Source organism: Oryzias latipes, chromosome 10 (genome assembly GCF_053564925.1).
Source record: "Oryzias latipes strain Hd-rR chromosome 10, Olatipes_Hd-rR_3.1".
Taxonomy (NCBI): Eukaryota; Metazoa; Chordata; class Actinopteri; order Beloniformes; family Adrianichthyidae; genus Oryzias; species Oryzias latipes.
The window spans coordinates 27,686,816-27,709,307 of NC_136246.1; the positions used below are offsets into that span (position 1 = coordinate 27,686,816).

General features: G+C 37.9%; 1 long non-coding RNA gene across 2 annotated transcripts; it reads right to left on the minus strand.

The window, feature by feature from the left end:
* Positions 1 to 17,377: 17,377 nt before the first annotated feature.
* LOC111948037 (uncharacterized) lies at positions 17,378 to 22,434 on the minus strand. 2 transcript variants are annotated; one of them, XR_013658620.1, is made up of 3 exons: positions 22,320 to 22,434; positions 21,114 to 21,511; positions 17,378 to 20,505 (listed from the first exon to the last, which is right to left on the minus strand). It is a non-coding gene; the product is annotated as an uncharacterized LOC111948037 (long non-coding RNA). The 2 variants fall into 2 exon arrangements; XR_013658619.1 differs by having other exon boundaries at positions 17,378 to 21,511.
* Between the last annotated feature and the right edge of the window lie 58 nt (positions 22,435 to 22,492).

The following is a 22,492-nucleotide window of genomic DNA, read 5'->3' on the forward strand; positions in this document are numbered from 1 at the left end:
TATGATTGCCTTGATTTTGTTCCAAGGAAAGTCTTGGAAAGGAAACAATCGTTTTTTTGTTTTTATTTTTTTTTTATCAGGTTTGGTCTGTATGATGTCTATAATTAATTACAAACTATTTTGATGGGAATTTGATTAGAAACTGTCTACATCTTTGCCAAGTCTTTGGGAAAAACACAAATTTCTTCTTTCTCTATGGCTGTCCTCAAAGGCAGAGGAATCCCCAAATCTTTTTTTTGTTCTTTTTTTTTCTTCTGTCTACTGGTCATAAGATATGATGATGGTTAATCATTTCTGTCATCTTCTAATTTCCAATTAGGTTCCCCCTTCACACGTAGGCACCAGATAAACTTTATCAAGGCCAGCCAAGTACCAGATCAGGATTTCTCATTCAAAATGTCAAGACACTGTGTATATGTCCTGATAATCTTCCAGAGCATTTCCAGCCTTTGAGGAATAGATGAGATGGCTTGTGGGTCAGATAAATGATACCATTACAGAAAATGCTGGAGGAGCTCAAGCTCCCATAAAGGATGCCAATGCCTCTTCTTAAATTATGTATATTTTAATACATGGTTGGATATGTGAAGTGAAGTAGAAGCAAGCCAACAGGCATTCAGTGCATGAATCTGTATTAGAGAAAAAGGTCTGAGCAGATTTAGAGGAGTATAATTCTAATGTATTTTTGCTGAAAAGAAAAGGAATAAAACAGCAAAAACTTATGTAAATTTTTTTAAGCATTCAGATAACGTTTTATAATTTTTATTATTGTTCAAATAAGGTTAAATTTGATGTACCTACTTCGTTAAATAATTTAATGTAATTGGACATCTGTAGTCCAGCTACATTTGTGAATCCAACGGTACATTTTGAATAAATTTCAGGTGGAAATTAATATTTAGTCATAAAAGGCCAAATTTACATTGTTGCAAATGTCAAAGCAGCAAGTCATTTACTAATTAGGATTGTCCCCTTAGACCCCAACTGGTCACCACAGACTATTGCCGTTAACTGAGTCAGGTACTGCTGAAATTTTGGTTCTAATCTTTTATTATTATGGAGTTTTCCCTTTCTCACGTCACCGTTTACGGGTCTAATTCAAAGCTTTCACTAAAACCAGACCACATCATTTTCTCTGAACGTCTCTCTTTTTTCTTAAAAAGACTTCTTCTCAATTCCTTAGACATGCTCTGTGCTCTCACTCTCCAGGCTCTTGGTAAAAAGTCAACTCAGAACTTAACTGCCACCTCTCCTAAACTCTTCCAGATCTGAAGAGATTGTTTCACATCCTTCCCATCTTTGTTTGTCTGTAAACAGTATTCTGCATACATTTGATTAGCATACTAAATTTAACCAAATGAATATTTTTTCACAGTTCTTTTCTGAGGCCTAGATTGCATTAACATTGGTTCCTCTTTTAGTTTAATGTTGTTTGTTATGCTTCATGTTTTCTGTTTCAGTTGTATTTTGTGGTTCCCTGCTTTTTCCTTTAATTCAAATGATGTTTCACCTGTTTCTTCTTAATCAATATACCCCCAGTCTCCGGCTCATCTTTACCAACTCCTTTCTTTTGCTATTCTCTGTTTTTTCCAGTTCTTCACAACATAATTTTCATATAAATGTAGTTCTTCTCATGTTTATGTTTTTTTTCTAATAATTGAAGTTTTACTTAAGGCAACAAGTCTGACTCCAGCATTTGGGTCCCCTATAATCAATTTGAATCAGGAATGAGGAAAATTTATTGTCATTTTATCACAGTGATAAAACTAAATCAGGGTCTCTGGTCCCGGGCCAGCAGTTTACAGTGAGAAGACAGGAACAAGTAAATATCAATATAATATGGTATGATTTGATATAGTATGTTTCTGACATATGGGTAAAATACAACTAGGGGTAATACTTTGTTTTTGGCTGCAATGCCTTCATTTACAGCTAAAACAAGGTGGGATTGCACTTTAGAGGAGAAAAATATGAAAAATGTAAGGATTTTTAAAATCTTTCTGCCAAGATAATAAAATGTCAAACATTTGGAATCCCCAAGCAATTGAGGCCCTGAAGTAAATAATTATTGTTTTCTTAAATTTATTTGAACCCTTTATTTTATTGTGTTTTTTTGTCATTAAAAATGTATCTTGAAGTGTCAAACCACACAAAGAGTGAGAGCTGGTTTTTGACAAAAAAAATAAATTTGATTTTATGAGATAATTCAGGCAATTTCTCAAGATACTTAAATGAAATCAGGAAGAGCTTTTTTTTTTAAGTCTTTAGATACAATGTCTGAAAAGCAGCAATTTAAATGAGTACTTATCAGCCACTTGCTGGGCAGCGGCCCATGGAGTGGGTTGTGGGAGATTAACTAAATCCTTGATTTTTTTTCCAGCACTAGTTGATGGGTTTGAAAACCAGGAAAGTTTAATTTAGCTTAAAGTAACAGGCTGAGTGGCACTGCCAAAATATTTTATGTCCCTGCAATGCAGGTCAAAGGGAACAGTGAGGGCTCACAGGTGTGAATGCTAAATGGGTCATAACAGTTTCATTTGTCTGTCACTGAAGCTGTTCCTAAAAACAATAAATTATTATTTTTTTGTCTTTGCTTTTGCCTGGTTGTGCCAGTGCCATTGTTAACCATCAGAGATAGATGAGCTGCACACTTTCCTACCTGTACATGTTCATTCACCCCCAACTCTACATCCCATAAATTGTCCCATACTCAACCATCTAGTTACTCACTAGAGTTTCAGAGGGTGCACACCTGGCCGCTTACAACTTTTTTCTCACCCATGCATTCTTCATAGATTCAGCAGGCAGGTACGTTGCACAATGTATCATGGTTGTAAGCTGGAAGGAAAACGCTGGAAGAAGATGTCCATTGGCCGTTCTGCATGTCAATCAAGTCCCGTACTTCTCGGTGAGGATTTTGATTGGCTGGTGGATTGTTTAGAAGTACATTTTTTATTTATCTTTGCTGGGCTGCGATCTACCCTCATGTCTTGAAGATCTACTGGTCGATCGCGATCAACGTAATGAGCACCACTGAATAGACTGATGTAACAGATAATGGGGCGATTTTTCAAAATAAAACTTCTTTCTGATTCCGAAATAAATAAAACGGAAGTAATGCAAGTTATATATTCTTTCTGTGCGGCCCGGTACCAAATGACCCACGGCCCGGGGGTTGGGGACCACTGCACTATGCAACACAATTTTTTTTCTTGGCTTCTAAGTGTTATATTTCAATTGCTTATGTCTAAAGTATGTGAAAAAATGACTTCAATAAGCACAAACTTTCCTTTCATGACAACAGCACGAAGAAAACGTATTTTTTGTGTGAAAATAAAATGATTTTTTTTTTCATTTTCGTCATTATGATCAGGTAAAAACAAAAATTGCACAAGGAATAGACAAACACAGTTGGAAACCACTCAACAAGGTTGTGTAGATTTTGTATATTCATGATTGTACTGTGAATCACTTTCTCGAAGTAGCCCCCAAATTTAGTCCCACCATCATGTTTTCGTTATACTGTCCTTGGTAACGACAGTCAAAGTCCAATATATCTTGATGAAAGCGCTCGCCTTGCTCCTCAGAGTAAGCTCCCATGTTCTCCTTGAATTTGTCGAGATGCGAACCAAGGATATGGACTTTCAGAGAAATTCTGTATCCAATTTTTGTGTAATTTTTGTAGAGTATTCACCAATTCTCCCTAGTTTTCAGCTTTGTGATTACCTAGGAAGCCATGAACAACTGCAACGAAACTGCTCCAAGCCGCTCTATCCGTCCTGTTCAACAGCTTTGCGAAATCCTCACATTCTATGATCTTCTTGATCTGTGGTTCGACGAAGATACCAGCCCTGACCTTAGCCTCAGACAGCTTCGGAAAAAGATCTTGGAGGTATTTAAATGCTGCTGACTCCTTGTCAAGAGCAGTGACAAATTGCTTAATGAGGCCTAACTTGATGTGCACCGATGGCATAAACACTTTATGAGGTTCTATCAGCGGCTCCCACTTCACATTGATCTTCCCAACAGAAAACTTGGTCCGTTGTGGCCAGTCAGTTTTGCGATAATGCGCCTTAGTGTCACGGCTGTCCCAGAGAAAGAGGAAACAAGGAAATTTCGTAAAACCTCCTTGAAGACCCATGACGAATCACTGATGAAGTCACTGATGACCTCCCATCTGTAGTCGACTTTAATGCAGTCAGCAACATCTTGACACTGGTGTAGTTCTCCTTGAGATGCACAGAGTGGGCCATCGGGAGAGACGGGTAGTTGTTTCCTTTGTGAAGCCACACGGCTTTGAGGCTCCGGGATGAACTGTCTATGAATAGGCACCATTCAAAGGATTACATGCGATACCTATAGCCTGGAATAGACCGGCAACATCGTTGCAGAAGCACAACCCATCACGCTGACTAAAGAAGTTGGAGAATATTTGATGCCGCTTCCTCTCATCCGTGATTGTACGCAATCATCAACCAAGTTCCACTGTTCGAGCCTGGATATCAGAAGCTCAGCATTCAATTTCATAAGCCCGAGGTCTCCAATTAAATCATTCTTGACTTTGTGGTTAGGGAAGTATGGTTTTCTCTCCCCAACTTCATCTGTGGAATCGTGGTCCATATCTCTGGTATCTGCCTCACTATCTGACTTGCTGCTGTCTCCTGAAGATGACCAATGCTGCCTAGGAGGAGTCGAAACAGGCAGATCGGGGCTGTGTGGTACCGTCTCTTGTCTTTATCAATTGTCCGCACATGTAGCAGAATGAATCAGCTGGATGCAAACAACCTCTTGATGCCATATCAAATAAATAACTTCTCTTCAACTACAAATCATTATCCTTTCATTCAGTAATAACACGAATTAGAATCTTGGTTTGAGACACCTGTGCTTTTATACTTGTATAGCTACTTTTGGAACGTTCGAGAACGTTCTAGAAAGTTCTGAGAGTTTCTCGAAAGTTCTGGAAGTTTCTTGAACGTTCCAGAGTGTTCAGGAGAATTGTAGAAACATCTGGACAACTCTAGCAGTTCAGGAATATTCTAGGAGGAAGCTCGGCATTGAAAGCAAATTGAGAATTTTCTCGAAAACCCGATTTTCAGAATTTCACTACCCTGGTCACAGAAGCAAAGTTTTTCTGGAATAACAGCGATTTCCTTTCTGTTTTAGACATAACGGGTTAGGAAAACACACTTTCACAAGTCCTGACTAAAAAACATCTCACTGTTAAATAAGGTTTCAGTTCTAGACAAGGCAAGAGGACTGTCTGGTTAACCGTCTGAAAAGCTGCTCTCAAGTCCAGTTGCACCAGAGCAACAGGGTGTTTGGTCTTAGCGGACAGGGTGATGTCATTGTGGACCTTCAAGATCTAAGATCTAAAACCTGACTGACACTTCTCAAAAATAAAAGGATGTTCAAAAAGGGACAGCAACTTCTTAAAAAGGACTTTTTATAAAATGAGAAACTGGTCTAAAATGAGATAAAACAGGTTTCAAGATGAGGTTTGTTAAGAAGAGGCTTAACCACAGCATGTTCAAAAGCAGATCAACTCCAGAGCTTAAGGACACGTTAATAAAATTCAAAAGACCAGGTCCTACCATATAAAAAGTTTTCTTTAGAATTTTAGTAGGAATCACATCAAGACACCAATTTGGGGGTTTGAATGTTTGACAATTTGAGAACCAGCTTCTAGCACTCAGTTCCCATCATTCATGTTAAAAGCCGTTCAAAAGATTTGTTTTAGGTTCTCCATTTGGCGCCCAATAAAATTCAATGCTAAAACCCCTGACTTCAAATAACTTTTCTACCTGAGTCTATGTATTTTTTTAAATTTTGTTTAATGATGTATGTTTCCTACACCTAGAGATGCCAACATTATCAGTTTAAATCCAAACTGTAGGTTACACCATTGAACCTAATCATGGGGAAAGGGAACCGTTGAATCACCACTGCACACCAGTGTGTTTATGTTGAAAGTGTCAAACATGTGTAAGAAGGATTTATTATTCATTATATTTATACATTACCCCAAGCTTAGTATAAGACAATTGAAACGTTTTTTTTATCATTAACATGTTGTTCTGATTTTTGTTTGTTTGTTTTTTAATAAACATATCGTACCCAAACAAAACTGTGACCCAAAAATCGGTTCAGTTAGAACAGAATTATGGGAAAAGTGAATCATTTCATCCCTAATGTAGTCTGAGGTCAGAATAATTACAGATATGGAGCATATCTATCTATCTACTGACCCGTGACTGAGATATCATTAAAACTTTATGGAGTATTCCAGGTACTGTGTTTTCCTGAGTCACAACACAGATTTTTGGGAAAAAGTGAGCATTGCCATGCCAAGTAAAGAAATTACTTCTGAGCTAAGACAAATGACAGATGTTCCTAATCCTTGTGGGTACTTTTAGCAAGTGCTTCAGTACTTCCTGGATACTTCTTTAGTGCTTTCTGAAAAAAAAAAAATATCAGTGTGTGCATTGATCTGCAAGAACAGTGATCATAGCTGTCAACACAAAGGCTCAGGTATGTGCAAGTAAAAAAAAAAAAATGTTGCTAAACTGGATTCTTGTCCTGTTTCGCTAAAAAATATTGAGGGTTAATCAAATAAAGCGACCAAACAGCTATATTGTTGTTGGAAGTTGTTCAGGCTATTAATATAAAAAAAGATTCAAAAACAGCATCAAAATTCAACTGAATGGCAAAATATCTTCTAAGAAAACATTTGAAGGCCACCAAAACCAATTATTGCTGTATTCAATAGAGAGAAGCTGTGAATGTTCCTATTCAAACATACATCTTTTTAGCAGCACACTAGTTTCTTCTGAAATTCAAGCCAATATTTGAGTGCGATGAACTTTGGGTCATTGGTGATTGTCACCATTTTTAACATTTGAGGATGTGGCTAATTCCAATGGATACAAATATTTTTATCAGACAAAAACAAAACCTAATCTGGTAAAAGAAAAAATGTGCAACTCCTTGATACATCTAAAAGAAAACATCCTTTCCCCTCTGCTTCTGTAAACTTCCTGGTTTCTCTGCTCACACATAATAGTCTTCACACAGACTAACAAATGTTTATCTCACATTTTTACAAAACATTAAACCCCACAATCCCTCAGCCAAGTTACCAATCCCTCCTCCAGCCACCCTGTGCCCCACAGCAAAACAATGCCACATGCTGCAGAGCGGTCAGCATTGGAAGTTTAATTTCATCACAGTATCTAATGCACAGCACCATATGGTGGGGCTCTACAAATTACAGAGTACCGTCACCGAGAAGCCTTGTGTTAAAATGAAACATTTATTTTTTTTGTGAGCGTGTTTTCCTTCAGGACAATGATGTCCCCTTTCCTACAGCTCAAAAGTTAATTAAAGATTAGAACGATGTAAATTATTATTTTGGGTTTGTATTCATGGGATCTCAATCCACTAATTCTTACAACAAAATGAAAGGTTTTATTTATTAATTTATTTTCCCCTATGTTTGTTCCTGAGGAAGTGGGACTATCAGCAGCAGGATTTTTGTTCTGGTATTTTGAACACTCAGCATTGCATCTATGAGTTGAAAGTTTCGAAAGGCTCCAGAGTTTATGTCACAATGTTTTCTTTGATGCCATTAACTGTGCCAGACATCAGATCTAACATACCCAAACATAAGTTTGAAGTTACTGCAATAAAGTACACGACATGTACAGATACACAGCTGAAAGCCCCATTGCATTTCTCTATTGCCGTACACAGTGGCTGCTGCAATCATTTGGTGTATCTTTTAATGCTAGCACTTGCTTTTAAAGGGCCTATACCATACTATTTTTAAACCTTTTATAGTAAACAATATCCATATATGTGGTAATAAATTACCTTTGGCAAAAGAATAATTTGTTTGAGTTAGTTGAGTTGAGATGAGTTAATTTTGCAAGCTATTTTCCCACCCAGAATGAAGATGACCTGATCTCTGAGGCACCGGCTTTTGCTTCCTGTGAGTGCCGCCCATTTCATTTTGAAACAAACTAGCATGCATTTTTTATCTGTATGTGTTAAATACAGAAAAAAGGACCCATAACTGAAACTGCGCCCAATAACCCAGTGGCCCCTATAGTTGTGAAAATACGGTAACCACACCGAAACTTTTGCAAAGGTAGATGTTCAGATTGTGCATAGAAAATAACCCCTAGCTCCGTCAAGAAAGTGGTTAGATGTGTTAGCCTTCACCTGACCATCTCCAGCGGGATACTTACACTCCAGAGAGGGCTTGGACCCTGCCTTTGTGATGTTTGTGTGTGATTCTCAGGTTTCCCAACATACTCTTTGTTTCTCCGTTTCCACAGCAGTTTCCACAATTTTCTTACACCCTTCTTGGATTGACCAGCTGGCTGACTGTACCTCTAAAGTATCCAGTACTCTGTCCTGAGCGCCTGTTCACCTGAGCGTCTCCGGCGGGATTCTAACAGACCAGGCAGGGCTTGAAATATGCAAACACTATGGCAGGCTGACAGCCTCAACTCTGAAGAATCGTAAACTGCTATTGAACTCCATCCAGCCAGTGAACGTTCGGCTGCGAAGCAGCAGGCAGAGACCAAACACCAACTACAGGTGAACAGCAGACCCAGGCAAAGAGTAGAAACATGTAAAAACTAGCAGGAAAACATGCAGCAGAAGCTAATACACCATCATAGCACCTTGTAGAGCTTAATAATGCAGGAATAAAAAGCAGCTTTGTTTCTTTGTTGCTTTATACGGATGAAACTACAATCTGCCCAACAGACCCCAAAACCACCCAATTTATATGAACCTGTCCAACGAAGATTTTCCCACAAATTTCCAATCAAACCCATCCAGTTTGGCGAATCATCCAATCTGGGAACATTGTTCATGAATGAATGATTAAAATATAAAATATTAAAATATATATATATATATATATATATATATATATATATATATATATATATATATATATATATATATATATATATATATATATATGTGTGTGTGTATATATATATATAGTAATCTTATTTTTTATCAAAATAAGTAATTCTTTAATAATAATTTGCTTTTTACCTGTGTTATATATTTGGGCTTTGAATTCCAGTTTTGTTTGCCTCTGAAAAGAACTATCTTTTTGATATAATTGGTTTTTGCTTTTGGTAAAGTGAAATGCCCTTCAGTAGTGTTATATGTTGAATCTTCGTGTATATTAGTGCTAAATTCAAATTTTCTGTTGATAATGAACAGTGTTTTTCTCACAATGATATTCCTGATACAGTAGTCTTCCTTTGATCTGTAACCATGTTTTCTTCATAAACTTAACATTGGTTCTGTAACTACATCCAAGAGCTACTCGTCCTGCTCTGTTTTGTTTTGTTGTTTTTTTCCCTAACATTACTGACGTGGCAGTATACCAAATTACTGGGTAGTAAAACTTAATGATTCAATCATAGATTTTCTTTCTTGGAGTGTCAAGAAGATGGCATTTCTGCTAATTGTAAAAATCACACTCCCCATTTTGGCTGTTGTAACATCTATGTACTTCTTCCAGGTTAACGTTTTGTCAAACATTATGCTTAAAAGTTTAATTATATTAATTTGCCTAATTTCACTTCCATTTAAACGTAGAATTAGTTTGCATTTGTACTTATAAATGGTAAATGGCGTATACTTGCCTTTCTACCTTCCCAAAGTGCTTTACAGTTACAGGACCATTGACACACATTAACACACTGATGGCTGCTCCAGTGCCAAACATAACCTACGACCTAAAGTGGGGTTCAGTGTCTTGTCAGAGGACACCTAGACACATGGGCAGGCAAGGCGGGAACCAAACCTGCAATTTTACTTACCATGTTTAGAGCCAATCCCTCTTTGTCTTTTATAACACTAGCTGATTTTGCTCAGCCCATTGTATTACAGACCATGAATTTCTCTCCACAGTCATGATAAGCTGATATATGGTACTTGCAGATGAATATACATTTAAATAATCTGCATAACAGATGGATGTATTTAACTTTTATTTTTGCTGAAAATACATCAATGAATTTAACCTTGAATGTACCGTGACTGCATGTAAACAAGTCCTATTATATTTTAAGTGAATAAACTCCAATATATTTAACATGACCTGAAGATAAGCTAATAATCTTTTTCAATAACACAAATATGGAAACTTTGGGAATTAGATTTTGAGTTATTTGCCCTTGCATTACAATAAAGCCTTTTGAATTGAAATGTGTTGAATTTCAGAAACGTTTTTTTTTTTGGTGAACCACACATTTAAAGATAACTTGAATTAGTGTTTTTTTGTTACTTTGAACATTTTAGAATTTGTTGGAAGACTATTTCTTTATCTTTATTCGGCATTTGTGGCCCTATTGGCTAAGCTGAATGTCTTGCTTTGACACTGTTCTAAATAATTCGAGTTGTCCAGCCATTTGGTGCATCCCAGAAGCAACCATCTGTTCTGCTAATCACTGGAGGGCTTTGTGTGTGTTTTGGCTTTCATTATTGAGCAAGCCTTGTCAATTTTCTGAGCGGATCAAGCTGCCAGGACATCAGCACAATAATGTCACAATCCTTTTTTCTTTTCTTTTTTAAATAAATAAATTCATGTTGGTCTAAACAATAATTTGTTAATATATTTTGGACTCAGTGGTCACAGGTGGTCATTTAATTTTGAAGGAGGGATTCATTTTTCTGAATTTACAAAAAGATTTTTTGGAGTGTATGGCTAAATTTAATTTTTTTTGGTTATGCATTGATTTTTCAAGTCATACTGCAGATCACTGCAAGATCCTGGGTCACTTAGTGGTTAAACTTTTCCAACATTTTGTTTTTCACTGATCTAAAAAGGCAGGTACAGTGTAGACGAGAATTTTGTAAAAATAGTTTTAGATTAAAAAAAAATACTTAAAATTTGTTTTTTGATTTTACTTTTTGCTCATCAAAGATGTCTGTTTTAGAGTGGAAAGAGACAATAGAAAGTAACTGATCTCTTCTTTTGTGATGATGTAATCTGACATTTTCTCCATGTAAATAATCCCTCTCTACTCTGCGATCCTCACTTTAGACACACAGGCAGCATTGTTTGGGTGAAGTGACAGTTGACTATAGGAAATCCTGCTTTGGAAGCGTTCATTCAGACTAAGGTGATTAGCTGTCAGCTCATCAGCTCAGGTAACTTCTACATCCCTTCCTTTGCTCTCCTTGTCTCTGACTGGCTTAATTCCACTGTTTGTACTTTTCCAGTGTAACATAGACAGTTGTGAAAATTCAATCCATCACTGACACACAACTGTAACCTGAAAAAGAACCCAGTATGAGGCTAAAGCAGACACTACCAGGGGGTAAGGCTGACTGCAGTACTGTGAAGCCTTATGGAAGACAAAAGCACACATGCAAAAAAAAAACAAAAAAAAAATGCTGCTTGACTACAGTGTTCTATTTTTAGTTCCAAAGTCTTTACATGTCAGTTGTAAAATATTTCTAAGGAAATAAATCAATACATGGGAGCAGGTTCAGCTCGTGCTGGTTTGCGGTGCCTTCCATCCGTGAAACCAGGGTTCAAATCCAGGCTGCTCCCTGTTCCCTTTGCTACTTCTGTGCCGGTCCCAAGCCCGGTTGCTTTGAGAGGGTTGGGTCAGGAAGGGCATCCGGCGTAAAACATTGCCAAGTTTACCATGCGACTCGTTCGCTGTGGCGACCCCTGATGGGAACAGCCGAAAGAGAAAGAAGAAATAAATCAATAGATGTTATAGTTAAATTTATCCTTAACTTGTGTTCACACAGTGACTGACAATTTAAAATTCAGAGTGCTTGTAAAAGTTCAAAGAATCTAAATTATTTCGTTGTTTTTTGTTTGAAGATGTATGAATCAGCAATCACTGTATTGATGTGTTGGAACCTATATAAATTATGAAAATCGAAGAAATCTTTAATTTCATTTTAGAGTTGATTTTATCCATCCATTTTTTTTTTTACTCTTCCCTGTGACTGGGTTGCAAAGGAACCCGAAAAGCTGTCAGACCAGATGATACAAACCTGACCCCCCCCCCTCCAAAAAAACATACTAAAATATGGTAAAAAAAAATCTGTCATTTCAGTCCTAACTTTATTTTTAAAGGGATGGTTGTTCATTGTAAACAAAGTTAGGTGGTTTAATTATAGACCTCAGTGAAAATGAGTCATTCAATGCATTTAATTGGTCTTGCCACTGATATCATTTTAAAGCATCATTCTCATTCTGTGTCATGTCAGAAACATTATGTAATAGTAAAGTCAAATGCTGTGGGATCGTTTAATATTTTGTAGAGGTCGACCTACTGCTCTGGTGTAGTTGTTTTTTTTTTCATCAGAAGTGGGGATGGGGATATTTTTAGGTCGTGTTGTCTGTCAGAACTCTGTCTTTGGTAAACTGACAGTTTTTTGGGTTTTTTAAAGCCGTATCCACACAGTGACCCAGAATAGCATACAGTAGAAGCGTAAAAAAATCGGTGTTTTTCCAAGTGGAAACTGGGGCTTGTTTATTTGAGCGGCAAGCTGAGCCCGACGGGACACTGAGGTGTGTCTGAGCCCAATTAACCTCTGTCTATATCTCTGTACGTCTCTGAGGACAACAGAGATGAGCTTTGAATTCAACCCCAACAGCTTTTCATGGTAAGTAGAGAATCACGTAATGACACCAAGGACATAGATGAATGAAGGTGGGACAAAGTTCTGTTGCACTTGTTGTTTAGGTTGGGTATAGCTTCTAATTATCTATCTTCAGGCCTTTCAAGACACCTTAACCCTTTTGGGTTTTTTTTGTTTGTTTTTTTTGGAGATGTCCAGTACACGTCAGCTGTAAACAGATAAAACTGGAGCTGCATATCATTTTGCAGATTACCAAAAAAAAAAAAAAAAAACAGGTGTTAAAATTATTATGAAAATGTTAGAAAACATGTTGGTGGCATTGCCGTTGCAGATAATTATCAGCTGCAAACTACTAAAATTATGATCATTATTGTTGGTGAACAGTTCTGTTTTTTTTTTCCATCAACCATTTGTGTTCACAACAGATTTTTCAGGTTTCATTTACTTAAAACAACAGGGACGTGCAAAAGATTTTAGAGGGGCAGGGGCTCAAAGTTGGAGAAAGGCAGAAAAAAAATACTTTTTTGTCCTTTAAACAATACAGAAATTAAGTAAAATTCAAAACCACAAATAGATAACAACGCAGCTACTGTAGGGGAAAGTGATACAATTGTCAATTTATTTTATGAAAACAAATTATTGTCAACATGAGTCCGTTCACTTTTATCATACACTTGGAAGACGTCAAAGCAATAAAACACAAGAGGTTATTTATATTAGCAGAATATGCTGCATAATCACCATGAATAAAGTTTTAAAACAGATGGTAAAATTTAAAATACAGTAAAATTTAAAATACAGACATTGTACAACTTTTATCCCTAGAATGCTGAGATTATTAATAATATTTCATGATATTATACTTTTGCTGTGAGGATTCTGTGGTTCAGTTTGGTTTGTCAGTGGTGTTTTTGGTCATGTTCTGTCCTCTGTGAGTCAATCCAGGTTCATCATCCACAGCTGTCTTCATTTCTGTTTATTTTCTTAAGTAATTAGAAGTGTCTGGTTTTCAGTTCTACATTGTCAGGTCATATGGTATTTTGTTTCTCCATGGATTTTGAAATTATTTGTTAAATGTTTGTTTCTGCCAACAAGCCCAGTTTCCTGCATTTTGGCTCCTACACCTCCAGTTCCCGACAGTTGGACTTAATGTAACTCCTGTTCTATGTTGGGGATTCACAGCTAACTAAACTCTAATAACCTCTAGACACAGGCTTTCGTTGTGTTTGGAAAGATTGTATTACAAAATATGGTGAAATTAAATGAATCAGAGTTTAAAGAAGGCAATCAGAAAATGTTACGTTAAACAGATACATTTTAGTGTCAGATCTGGAGTGAGGAAGCTATGAACTTGCCATAAATACTGTTCATTTATTTAAAAAAATCCCCAGCGTTTTATTTTGAACTTAGTACCTAACCTCCTGTCCCTGCATGATCTGCTGTGTTTAATTGATGTGCTGCTGAGACATCTGGCTAAAGTAAAAATTCACTCTTTGACTAATATAGAGCGTTTTTCTGAAATATGAACCATGTTTAAGCTCATTAGATCAGTGGACGAAGACGCGTTAGACCAGAACTGTCAGGTTCAAGTTGCTTCACTGTCACGTTGTCTCTTCGGTTCTCTGTGGAGCAGCAGCTTCTCTCACTGTCCCCGGCTGTCCCTGTGGAAAGACAGAAGTGGCAGATCAGAACCCCCGTATTACAAGAAAACGGGTTTGATACTGGGGGTGTTTGTCGCCACATTTTTTCTTATATCTCTAACAAGAATGTATAAATATAAATACAAAAGGTAAAAAAAAACGTAGGGCACTTTTTGATTACAGGGCAAAAAGGGCAGGTGCTCAAGCACCCCTAGGGCCCAATGAGTGCACGTACCTGCAAAACAGTATATAAACAAAACAGCATATAAGCATCCTTATGTTTGTTGTTGTTCACCTTTTGGCACATCCACTCAGGGGTTGCCACAGCGAATCAGCTGCCCTTCCTGACACAACCCTGTATTTTATCCAGGCTGGGGGAATGGGACAGGTAGACTCAGACCCAAGCCCCCTTGTGGCTACATAGGCAGGCAGTTTTACGGAGGGTCTTGCCAAAGGACTGAAACTGGATTAAGCTTATTGCGCCCCTTGAGAAACAAACCCTGGTTGTCAATGGGCCAGTCCTACACTCAGCCAACTGAGCCAAACGGTCGATAATTAGCATATATACACACATATTTTTGATTTTGCTTTATTATTCCAACCTTTTCCTTTTTTTCCTCCAACTACTCACCTTGCTCAAACCTCTATGGCCACTTGACCCGTTTTCCGGCGGCTTAAGTTCTGCTTTTTAATATAGTTTGTGGCATCAGAAAAAAATGTAAAGATTATATTTTCAAATGATTTCGATATAATAATGTTAGTAGACAAAAAGGATTTGTTTTAGATACAGAAGGTCAACAGGACCTTTTGAGGTTGAGGCTGAACAGCAGAAGTGTATAACTGAGCTCCTTTTACCTATATGGTAAAGATCAAACATGAGCATTCTCCAAAGCAGGTCTGTGGTCAAGATTGCCTACTACAATACTGAAAACAGGCCAGCCAAAGCTGCAACAACAGTTCAGTTTAAAGTGTGTAGCTATTGATTATCTTCCTAACAAGAATTTGCCTCAGAGATTTGCATCGATAAGATCTGTCCCAACGCCAGACCATTTAGGCAGAAGCTTTTTTTCCCCTTTAAATTGATCTTTGAATGTTAAACACCAGGCCTACGAAAGAAAAGCTCATCAAGGTGACCTATGGTCAGATGTTAGCCAACTCAGCATGGGTTCCTAATGTAATTAACAAAATGGATGATCCAATCAACTCATTTCTCATAGATTGGATAGGGGAATATTTAAGAGTTGGACATCTGTTTAAAAATCCGAAGTTACTAGATTTAAACAGATTTAGGTACTTAACAGACACTATACATTTAAAAAATCTGAAACCACACAATAGCTATGCAGTGTAAATGTGTCAAAACATTAATTTCTCCAATGTTGAATGTTTGTACAGGTTTTTTACTTCTTTGAAAACATTTTCTATGTTAATAGAAACTGTAGGGCTGCTTAGACATCTTTAGGGTTCTTGGAATTCCTTTTTTTTGTCTTGTCCCTCCTTGTCACCTGCAACCATTTTATTCAAGTAAAAGCTATTAAAAAGTTGCAAACATTACAAGTTTATCAGACTCTCTGTGGTCATTCCCAGTTCATCAGACAAAAAAAAAACCAATGATAGTTTGCTTTTTTACTTACTTTGCCAAAGTTATATGCAGATACTTGTGCAGGTACCATTGCACACACCCTACTCATCAAATGTCTAGATATATGTACTGTATACACGTTATGTGTACAATAGGTGTAAGGTTTTCTGTCTGGTCTCTAATCAGTTTTTTTTATTTTAGTTTTTCATTTGTATGTAGATAACACCCAACTTCATCTTTCTTTATAATACTGCTCTTCCTCCATTCTCCTTCTCATTTCTCTATTTAAAATTAAAGCTTAGTTTTCACAGAACTTTCTTAAACTTGGTACCAAAAGTGAGTTTTGACTCATTGGTTCCACATCCACTCTTCACAAAATTTACAGTTTTCCAATAACAACTTATTTTACAGCCCCCCTCTCCTCACAGGTTTGAAGTCATTATTTTCTACTCTTTTGTCACTCATATTAGCAAGATATCACAAATATCATGTATGCTTCTAAGCAAAGAAATGATAGCAGGAAAAGGAAGACGGACATACATGCCACTATTCTTCAGCGGGGAGTGTGTGGAGAGTATAGAAGACTTTCGTTTCCTGGAAGTCCACATAGAGGAGAGCCTAACCTGGAGTACAAACACCACTGAGCTGCTGAAAAAAGCCCAGCAGAGACTGTATTTCCTGAGGTTTCTCAAGAATAACATCAACCAAAGACTGCTGGTGACCTTTTACCAAGCCACCGTAGAAAGTGTACTAACATACTCATCATGCATTTGGTTCAGCAGCTGTACAGCGGCTCAAAGAAGGCTCTCCAGCGGGTCATCAACACCACCCTATTTATCGATTGATCTATCTATCTAAGCATTACCTATGTACAACGATTCCTCGCCATCTTCTACAACAGCTGATGTGCTTAGGGCATTGGTCACATCCTGTGTTAACTATCCCATCATTTTTGGTCTCCTGTGCAAGATTCAGCTACTTAAAACTTTGCCTGGACAATTTCACAAATCGTCTTCCTTCATCTGCACCTCAACGCATCACTCTTATCCTGTTGCTGCTTCACCTCTTCACCAGTCCATTTCTGAATAGAATTGTCCCTCAATTCTATTAACCATCATGCTCTCTGAGATCATCTACAGCTTCTCTCTTATCTCTGTCTTTCCACCTTGAGGTCAAAAGCATTTAGTGAAACTGCACCTTGTCTCATGAACTCTCTGCCCCATGACCTTGGTGCTGCTAACGCACCATACCAGCATTTATATTGTCTTAAAACTCACATTTTAGAATGGCCCACATGTAAGCTTACAAAATGTGTCCAACATATCTTTATTCACAGCGTAAATTACATTTGATCCCTGTTGTTTTGATTTTTTTTTAGTTGTAATGTGGCCTTGACGATCATGAAAGGCGCCTAAAAATCCAATGTACTGTTATTATTGATATTTTTACTCTCAGTAGTGGTAAACTCATCACAAAACAATCCAAGATAATAAATAACACCATTGCAAATAAGAATGTTTGCAGTTTTGTAATTTATTTTGTAATATTGTGAGGCATTTAAGAGTTTTTGAGCCCAAACAAGTCAGACTGAAATGAGAGGCCTGTTCACCATCAAACAGCCTCCTTGGGGCATGCTGTGCATCTTAATCAATTAAAAAGAACCTCTAAGCAGTCAGTGTGAGTTATTCCTGTGAGTCATGCTGACCTAAACATTGAATATGTTTAGAAGGCTCCTTTACACTCATGACTCACAGCTCCTCTCTAGCTTTACTAACAGGAACTGATTTACATTTCCTGAGGCGTCTGGGAGGTGCTGGTCTGACAGAAAACCAGCATTGCTAAACATATTTTTTTTTGTTTACAAAGACACGGAGCATAATTACAAATGCAAATATTTCACTAATAAGTATAAAACTCGTGCCTTTCAGGGAGAAGAGTCATTTCACTGCTAAGAACCTGAAGATGTTTGGTTTAGATATCCTCGTCTCGCTGGAACAATTACATCTGAGCTCCAACCATGCTGCATTTGATCTGTCAGCATGGGTTTTCATGTAACCTGCTTTACTGAGGGACATCTGAGAGAAATCAGCACAGTGGCTTTATGCAGTAGATTAATTTGGTTTTCATTTGGATGAACTCTGTGATCACTTGACCTACTGGTTTGTCCTGGGCTTATCATCTCTGCAGTCAGTCTTGGCTGGTTATAACATTGCCAAACCCCTACCTTTCCAAAAAATTGGTGAATGAGTGGAATATACTCAGTAGTCTTTCAATAGCTGTCAAATGAACACATATGGTAAATGGCGTATACTTATATTGCACTTTATTAGCTTTTAGAAGGTCCAATGCGCTTTGTAGTCACAGTCCCATTCACCCATGGACTCAAACATGTTCACACGTTGATGGCGGCCGGCTGCCAAACACTGGCGGCAAACTATAACCACCAGAGGCAATGTGGGGTTCAATTTGCTCAAGGACACTGAAACCTGAAATTTTCCAATCAGAGGTCGACCTCTCTACCTTGTAGCTAAAAAAGTACACCTCAATTTGAACACCGATTAATAAATGAAAGGGCATTTGTAAAATGTTACTCCTACATCTGTCTTACTATAAAAGCAGATATTTATTCAGAGTATTGAAAAAAGATGTTGGAGCACAACACACTTGTGCTTATTTCTGTTGGGAATTCAGGTCTGTGAGGATTGTGGCCCTGGATTTGGATTGTCAGTCATGTCTGTTGGTTTGGTTTGGTTTTGCTTTGAGTTGACCCCTATCAGTTATCAGTTACACCAGAATGATCATCCACAGCTGTCTTCATTTAGTGAATTAACCTCAGTGTTTTTAGGTGTCCGGTTTTCAGTTCTTTATCGTCAGGTCACCTACTACGTTATCCTTCTGCTGCTCTCTGTGCTTCAGTCAGGTCAAAGTTTCTGTCACCAAGGCTGATCTCTTGCATTTTGGGTCCTACACTACCCGTTCCTGGAAAGGTCTGTAAACTGGAGTGAATGGGGACTGAATAGCTTGTGCATCAAGTCATCTAGTGGTTACTTGGAAAACTAATCTGGCTCCAGTTATTTTTTCCCATAGAGAAGCCACGTTTCCATAATATTCTAACTTTATTAGAGTAACATTAGAGTAACTATTTAAGTCGTATTTTAGCGTATTTTAAATTAGTGATTTGAAAAGGTGCAATGACCACAAAGTTTCTCTTGTCTTGCTGCAGGACTAGATGTTTGTGACCCACTGGTATCTTTTCTCACTAGCCGCGTTTACATGGGCAAAAGTAATCGGAAAGAACGCCTGATCGGAAAGAAAATGCGTCATGTAAACGCGCCATTCGAAATAATCTGCGGATCAGAATTTCTTTCCAATCGAGATAGGTGGGTTATACCGATCGTTTATCCGATCGTGGAGCATGTAAACGGTCATTCCGATCGTGCGTCACTTCTGCTATGGTTTACGTCATGCATAGACGGTGTTTCGCTGAGAGAAAGCTTTGGAGCGCATACGGGACCGACCAGCTGCTCTGTGGACGCCCCGTGAAAAGTGCCGCTCCGCTCTCGCACCGCTGGCTCTCCCGTCTCTTTCACCCCTCACGAGGGAGATGCAGGGCAGGAGCACTTCGTGCCCCCCGACGCTCACTCGGTCCACTGGCACCCGAGTGAGCAGGAGCTGGATTAATAACTTCGTGTCTGAGGGGAGGAGGATGCTTGTTCGGTGTGCGTGTTTTTTTTGTTTTTTTTGTTATGTGTGGGAGAAGTCAGACTGCGAACCGGTTAGCGGCTGCAGGACTCAGGAGAGCCGCCAGCTCACGCAGCGAGTTTGGGGAAGCAGAAATAAATGTCGCTCAGTCCTTTTCAACACTACTGCGCATGCCCAAATGATTCATTCCGACCGAAAGTGTGAGCCATTGGAACGTTTGTTCTAATCGGAAAAAGGTTTTCTGATCCCATGTGCACGGGTGAATTTTAACCCGACCATTGATCCGATCAAGATATTCTGCCCATGTAACCGGGGCTACTGTGCATTTTACTTCACTGCGCTCCATTTATTCTACTCGTGCTGACTTGTCTTTCTGTCCCCCTTAATCCAGATATTGTAGTGTTTATATGTGCATGTTTTTGTTATTTCTGTTGCAGTTTGGACTGAATTATTTCATAAAAATCTTAAATAATTGAATGTTTTTCAATTTTTATTCAGCTCAGGTATGTCTTTTTTGGAAGGGAAAAAAACAAAGAAACTAGAAGAAATAGAAAAATGTGCTTTAAAAAGCATTTAACAAGTAAAAAAACAGTTTTAGGCAGACTAAGGTAAGACTTTCCATTAATTTACTTTTGAACAGAATTTCGTTGCTTTATGTAGCTCCCTGCCATTTCAAATGACGTCTTATATGCATTATTATTTCTAAAAGTATTTGCCAACACTATCCCACAAAATGTCCCTACATTTTTTTCAAAGCTTTTTTTTATTTTTTATATGTACATTTTTGGGGGAATGATGTGCCCAAATCAATATTTTCAAGGTTGTCATAACAAAAATTCTCAAGGGACCGATTTCAGAATGTTGGGTATAAGAGCATTCCTCTCACACCAGCAGCTCCTCAAGCCTTTTTCCATCTTCGTTTCTGAAGGAAGACAGATTCTGAAGGAAGCAAACACACAAAAGTAGCTTTTATCCAAATGGGATAGACAAGAAAATGAACATTTACCCTCTAGTACCAGGACTTTTAAATGTTAGTACTTGTATTTAACATCACTATGTCCACCTAAAAAGAGCTTTAAGTACCATTCCCAGTGATCTGGGTGAATTTTGAGCATCTCTCTTTGCAGCTGTAACTGCAGTTGCAGGCAGACCCCTGAGCTGAGGCTGCTTCATACTCAGCCACTTTTACTGCTTACTTATGGTGTTATAAACTGCAGATAGGTTCTTAGAATGAAAGACTGCAGGCCTCACTGCACTCGCATGACATTTCTTGCATTGAGACTAGATTTAGAGCAGTGTGACAGATGGTGAGGAAGGGTTTCTCTAAATGTTCTTATTCTGGAAGTCTGTACACTAACTGAAATGTCCTTATTAAAAGATTATTAACCTAAACAATAGAACTAACAAATTAACATTATTTTTTCTTTGTTGCTGTGGAAGGCAAACAAAATCGTTCATACAAGCTATGCGAAAGAATACTAATTAGGAAGCAAGAAATTCTACTAAAAACGTCTAAATGAATGAAAAACATTTAGTAGGCCTCATACCTGTGACCTGAGAATGGGATGTGATTTTTCTTCTGTCCACTTGAGGGCGACACATCAAACACTAAATTCTGCAGACTATTCAAAGGGACTGCAAATGACAAAATGAACAAAAAAAAAAGAAAAAGTGGGAGACAAAAATGAACTTGCTTAAACGGACATTCTATGGGGCTTTAGGTTGATCAAACAAACGAGGCTGGAGCATGTGAGGTTGAACATTTTCCGAGGTTTGGACACAGGAAGTGGCGACTCTGCCACATGGTCAAACCAGCTACAGCAGCTGAGAAGGAAATGGAGGCTTTGCCAACTGTCTGGCTCAGTCTCTGGTAGGCCTGCCTCCCTCAGGCCACTCACACAGCCGGCGGGGAACATGTCCAACACTGTCAAATATCAGCACACGCCTGCTCAAACCAAACACACACACAGGAAGATCACACATTCAGATCAATGATGCAAAATAAACCATTTAGAAATATTTTTTATTGTTTTATTTCAGTTTAAATTGCATCTTTTCATACAGAAAGGAACATATGAAGGGGGGAAAAAAAATAAACGTTGCACCGCCTGGCGTGTGTTTTTTTTGTTTAAATGTAATGTTTTACGAAGTCTTTATTTTGTCTCTTCAGAAGGAAATAATGTTTTTTAGGGTTTCAGGAAAAAAAAAAAAATCCACAAATAATTTTTCAGATGTTCCAGAATAGCACCAAGTTTCCTTGAGGTTAACCATCTACACAAGGCAGAAATGATCAAATAAACGGTCTAAAGTGAACTTTTTTTTTTGTAATCATCACAATAAAAGAACATGTAAACAAATCTTAAATATAAATCTTTAGTTAATTCACTTTTTAACTTTAAGAAAGTAAAACAAAAGATGAAATTGCTTTAAGCAGAAACAAAAAAAAAAGACGTTTCCACTTTTTACTATTTTGTTCATAAGCATGCTTTCTTTAATTTCGTGTATTTTTTTATAGTATTTTATATGTATTTTATCTACTACTAGAGATTTTAGATTTTATCTATCTACTAATGAGCAATGGCTGTGCTCAGAAATCTAAAACTTTCTTTTCTGAAAAGCTGCAGAAGTCACTAATTACATTGAAGTGGAGTTTGGTTTATCATGTTTTTGGATTTTGGAGATGATCCGAACTAAGAGAGTCGATCATTTAATCGTGAAAGTAGAGATGGATCGTTGCGCTTAAAACTCTTTACCTCCTTCTTACTCCTGCGCGTCCTCTGTGTGTGACTGGGCTCCTCCACCTGTTGCAAAAGGAAACAAGAGGTGAGGCTTCCGCTGAAGGCTGTCAAGTATCACGTCCGATCTCCATTTGCTCCTGAAGTCATGTGAGCAGAGGATGGAGGATGAGGCGCTGCGCTGCGCAACG